Source organism: Lynx canadensis, chromosome D2, assembly GCF_007474595.2.
Source record: "Lynx canadensis isolate LIC74 chromosome D2, mLynCan4.pri.v2, whole genome shotgun sequence".
NCBI lineage: Eukaryota > Metazoa > Chordata > Mammalia > Carnivora > Felidae > Lynx > Lynx canadensis.
This window is the reverse complement of record NC_044313.2, coordinates 64455170-64460902: the sequence shown is the minus strand read 5'-3', so window position 1 is coordinate 64460902 and position 5733 is coordinate 64455170. Positions and strand designations below refer to the sequence as shown.

The 5733-nt window shown below is 37.5% G+C and overlaps 1 pseudogene; it reads right to left on the bottom strand.

Annotated features, from left to right (window-relative positions):
- Positions 1-5306: 5306 nt before the first annotated feature.
- On the bottom strand, positions 5307-5416 carry LOC115527870 (annotated as a pseudogene).
- Positions 5417-5733: the final 317 nt, after the last annotated feature.

Sequence of the window (5733 nt, the reverse complement as noted above, 5' to 3'; positions counted from 1 at the left end):
TAGTCAAGATATAGAAACAACCTAACTGTCCATCAATAGATGAATGGATAAGGAAGATGTGGTATATTATGCCAAGGGAAGTAAGTCAGATGGAGAAAGACAAGTACCATATGATTCTACTCATAAGTGGAATCTAAAACAAATGAATAAACAAGCAAAAAAGCAGAATCAGACCTATAAATATAGAGAACAAACTGACGGTTGTTAAAAGGAAGGGGAATGGAGGGATGGGCAGAATGGGTAAAGGGGAGAGGGAGATACAGGCTTCCAGTTATGGAATGGGTAAGTGACAGGAATAAGAGGTACAGCATAAGGAATAAATATAATATAGTCAATGATATTGGGACAGCAATGTTTTGGGACAGATGGTGGCTATGCCAGTGAGCATAGGATAATGTATAAATTTCTCGTATCACTATGTGGTACACCTGAAACTAATGTGACATTGTGTGTCAACCATACCAGAGAAAGAAGAGGAAGAATAGCACAGCACTCTAGAAAACAAAATCAGTGACGTATGAAACAAGTTCCAGGGCTCTTACAAAATGCAGAAGAAAAGGATAAAAAGGTAAAAATGATGAAGGAGAAGATTGTGGCTCTACAAAGCGGACACCGCAGATGAAACCTAATGGCTTTAGGTGTTACAAGGGAGGAAACAAGCACAAGTGGAGATGAAGCAATAATCAAAAACATACATTAAGTAAAAAGCCACTTCTCCCAGTCCTATAAAGACAAGTATCAAGAATAGGGGGATTCACTGTGTGCTGGGCAAAATCAAAGAAAAGAGAACCACACTTGAACATGACTGGCCAACATGTTTGAATTAGAAGAATAAAAATAAATCCTACATTTGCCCAGGCAGAGAGAAAAATGTTGCCTTCAAAGACTGACCTTAACCTTTCTGTAATAGCAAATGCCAGAATTTGAGAAAAATCTTAGTGCTTTTGGATGGGAAGTTTGTAACCCAAGAATTTTAAAAGCATCCAGATTGTCTTTCACGTGTGACAGCCACAGAAAGACCTTCACCATTATTCAAAGGCTCAGAAACTGCTCATTGATGTGATCCTTCTACTTAAAAATATCACTTACAAATATACCAGAAACATGCAGGAGATAAAAAATGAGCAAAAAGAGGAGTTCTAGGCATTGTGTTGATGAAGTCACACTTTACATCCTAAAATCAATAATAAATTGAATTTTGTAATTCCAAGCCTGAAGGCATTCCTGCATTTCTCTGTGCTCCTAACTTTTCCCACTTTCTTGGCACCAGATGTAACTTGTGAGCTGTATCATTTAGTCCACTGTGCCCCCTCTCAGGTGCAACCTCTTGTGGTGTCCATGGCATTCTTCTCTCCAAGTGCTTGTTGACAATGGACGACCTATGTGCAACACTAAGAGAGTCTGGAAAAGGGCTCAAAAATTTTGACTTCATTCTACATAAAAGTAAAGTGAATATTTATATTCCGGCCACTTTCAATGCCGGAGATCTTGAAGGACAGTGTTCTGTATTTTTTTTAAACACATATTAAACAACTCTATTTCCTGGGATTTAATCTGGAAAAGATTATGAACAACCCAGTGGAAAATTTTCTCACCAAGGTCCTCCTTCCAGTTGCTCCTCACTTTAGCTGTATAAAACAATTACATGTATTAAAAGACTAAGAAAAATGTAGCTGAATGTTAATAATATTAGCCAGTAAGTGGTGGGATTTGAGGTGATTTCATGTTTTTTTCCTTGCAGTTTGCTGTAGAATTTCACAACTGAGCATGTTTTATTATTATAACTAGGAAGGAATTGAATTTCAAAACCACAATATTCAAAGGATATAAATAACACAACTCACAAAAGCAGAAACTTGAATGACCAGTAAACATGAAAAAATATTCTGCCTCAGAAGTCATCAGAGAAATTCAAAATAAAACCTCAATATATATTTTCAAACCCATCAGAATCGTCAATAATTTACAAGTTTGGCTATACCTTTGGTGGTGAGGATGTGTTGTGGAACTCTCACACCCTACTATGAGAATGTAAATTAGCACAAGCTTTTAGAAATTACTGTCAGAGGGGCGCCTGGGTGGCGCAGTCGGTTAAGCGTCCGACTTCAGCCAGGTCACGATCTTGCGCTCCGTGAGTTCGAGCCCCGCGTCAGGCTCTGGGCTGATGGCTCGGAGCCTGGAGCCTGTTTCCGATGCTGTGTCTCCCTCTCTCTCTGCCCCTCCCCCGTTCATGCTCTGTCTCTCTCTGTCCCAAAAATAAATAAAAAAAAAACGTTGAAAAAAAAAAATTAAAAAAAAAAAAAACAAGAAATTACTGTCAGTATTTAGGAAAGTTAACAATGTGCATATCCATGATCCAGCATATTACACTTTTAGATTGTTGCAGCATTGCTTATAATGATAAAAATGTGGATATAAAATCCATAAAAAGGAAAAAATGGATAAAAAATTGGTTGCATCTTCGATACTGTAATTAAAATCATTGAACATGAGCTACAAAGAACAATGTGGAATAAACTCAAAAAAACATAATATTGAGAGAGGAAATGCAAGTTACAAAGGAATATTTATAGTATGATCTGAGTTTTATAAGTTTAAAAACTTAAAAATCAAACCTTACTTTGTTTATGGATACAATGTATATAGTCAAATTACAAAAGTATACAAGGAAATGATAAATTCAAGATGGCTGTTTTCTTTGGGGACAGATGTAAAATTGGGGAGGGGTATCAGAAGGGGCATTGACCATTCTACAGTGATTTTTCCTTGAGAAAACAAAAATCTGAGGCATGTATATGAAGATGTTCATATCTGGCAAAGTGATATAGTAGGTAGGTACATTACACTTATTTAAATAGTACACACAATTTTATTTGCTTGAAATATGGCATAGTAAAAACGAAAATAAAATGTTAACAATATATTTCATTTGTAATATATCTTTTTATAAATATAAAAGTAAAGTCTGTACTTATAATTTTAGTGTGCCATAGGATCACAAGCAGATAAAGTATTTATAACATAAATACTGGAAGGAAATAAAAAATCAAATACTAGTCATTTCTGGGGAATGGGACTATATATAATTAAAAGGTTTTATTTTTCTGTATTTTTAAAACTTTCATTGAGATTATACTATTTTTATAATGTAAAATATAAAAAATTATAAAAATATGATAAAATGTGTTTGGTTCCTGTGTACGTTCTTTATTTTTTAAAAAAAAATTACGGTTGGGGCGCCTGGGTGGCTCAGTCAGTTAAGCATCGGACTTCAGCTCAGGTCATGATCTCATGGTTCGTGGGTTCGAGCACCTCGTTGGGCTCTGTGCTGACAGCTCGGAGTCTGGAGCCTGCTTCAGATTCTGTGTCTCCCTATCTCTCTGCCCCTCCCATGCTTGCGCTTGTCTCTCTCTCAAAAATAAAAAAATAATTAAGCATTAAAAAAAATTTTTTAATGTTTATTTATTTTTGAGAATGAGACAGAGAGCAAGTAGGGGAGGCACAGAGAGAGAGGGAGACACAGAAGCAGAAGCAGGCTCCAGGCTCCGAGCTGTTAGCATAGAGCCGAGGCAAGACTCAAACTCATGAACCATGAGACCATGTTCTGAGCTGAAGTTGGACGCTCAACCAACTGAGCCACCCAAGGCGCCCCCATGTGTAGGCTCTTTAATGTCATGCAGGTTTTGGCTTTATCCTATGGACTACCATTTCCCAAATTGTGATACTTGAGATGTTAATTTGTGTTCCTGGAAAATATAACGTTTTCAGGGTCAACAAATTTAAAACATGATGTCTCCCAGGCCTCCTGCTTGAAGAAGCACAATGCACATTTACACAGTAAGGGCTCTGAGAAGTTATGCAGTAAAAAACAAAAACAAAAACAAAAACAAAAACACATTCAAACACTTAATTAACATTTTTTTCAACCCTGCATTTCCCAGATACATATGATTACAGAGCCTTTTATCAAGGGAGTATTTTTTTTTTTTATCATTTGAGGGGTATTTGCTCTCAGAAGACACAGTTTATGAAACTTGCTCTTAATTACAAAGATATCCAAAACATCATCTAAAAAGCAACATGATTACAAGAGAGATTTTGGACATTAAAAGTGGCAGTGTTGGGCAAGATAGATTGGAGGTGACAAGGACTGGAGTCAGAGAGGTCAAAGTGCAGTAGATAGCAGGTTATAGGGGCTTCAGTACATTGCATTACTGATGGCCTTAGCCACTCACCACGACAACCATGCTCCTAGTACACAAAGAAACACTTCTCACATGTGTGCTGGGATTTGTCTGACTTACACTGTAGGTTAGATCAAGATCTCTTCCATGTATCTCATTTTCCTTAAACAAGGGATTACAGAAAATATGTTCTTTCTATGGCAAAATACAAGCCTATGTCAAGTCTTGTGTCACGTCAGCTCACATCCCATTGGCCGAAGCAAATCCCATGGGTGGTCAAGCCCAAATCAAGAAGGCAAGGCATTACACTCTGCTTACTGTGAGGCCAAAGTAAGTCACATGGCCAAGCTTAGCATCAGAGGGCTGGGGAAGTATATTCCCTTCAGGAAACTGGGAGTTGGGGGAGGAAGTAAAAATTTGCTGAATAATAATCTCACTGATATCTCTGCCTGTTTACAAAATGAAGAAAACACAGCCACTTGCTAGATAGTAGGCCTTTGCATATATTGAGTCCATCAATGCGGGTTCCATTTCTGAAAGAAGCCAAGGACACCATGAAAGGGTGGTTTCAGCATGGCACAAACCTAAAGAAAATAGTGTGACATCTGAACCCTAACTACACCTCCAGTTGTGATAACAAGTGAGTTTGAGTATAACATGTCTGGGAATCGCTGAGAAGAAAATTACTAAGAACTTATAGTAGGATCGTCAGAGCTTAGCCCAAATTGTTGTGCCTGGCAGAGATGACCAGGTGGGTGAGCTGGCCTTCTTTCACATTCCACATAGCTTTCTTCTTTTGACATTAATTGATATTTAGTATTCGAGACATGAGAGAGTCTAGATCTCAAAGAATAATTTCAATCCCCAAGCGAAAAAAACGGAGTGATCTTGAATATTTTGAAATAACGTGGATTAAAACTGTAAAACCAAACAACCTGTCACATTTTTAGATCCTTAACATTTTCACTCGAAAATGGTTTGGTGCAGCGTTCTACATTTAATACCAATAAAACATAGAGGATAAGGATTTGTTTTTTCAGTTTCCATTTCCACATACTAATTGTGTAACTATGATACATAAGCAACTTCCTACATGGGGGCACACAGCCTCGTTCTTGCTCTAAAGAGTGCTAATAAAATATATTTTGATATTCTCTCTTCTGGCTGGAAAGTTTTTAAACTGATAAGAACAGATACTACATTTGATCTTAGCCAAAAAGCTGAGAAGCGATAGGCAGAAAGTTTTTAAAAGCATAGGGATCATGTCAAACTGTATTGAGGAGAAGCTGTAAAATGAAGAAATGACTAGAAGAAAACAGAGAAGTTCTTGGCCTGTGGCCAAATTATGAAAATGGCAAAACTTGTCCATGGTACTTGGTTCTCATAAACATCCTGGCCCTTCTCTTCACTGTCACAGTTCAGTGACTTCATGGTCCCTGCGCTGGCTCTGGGGGCAGGGAATCTGAAACTCATTCCCACCGTGGGATAAATGACTTATAAGGATTCCTGCTTTAAACATCGAAGTGAAAATCTATAATGAGCAGGAAAG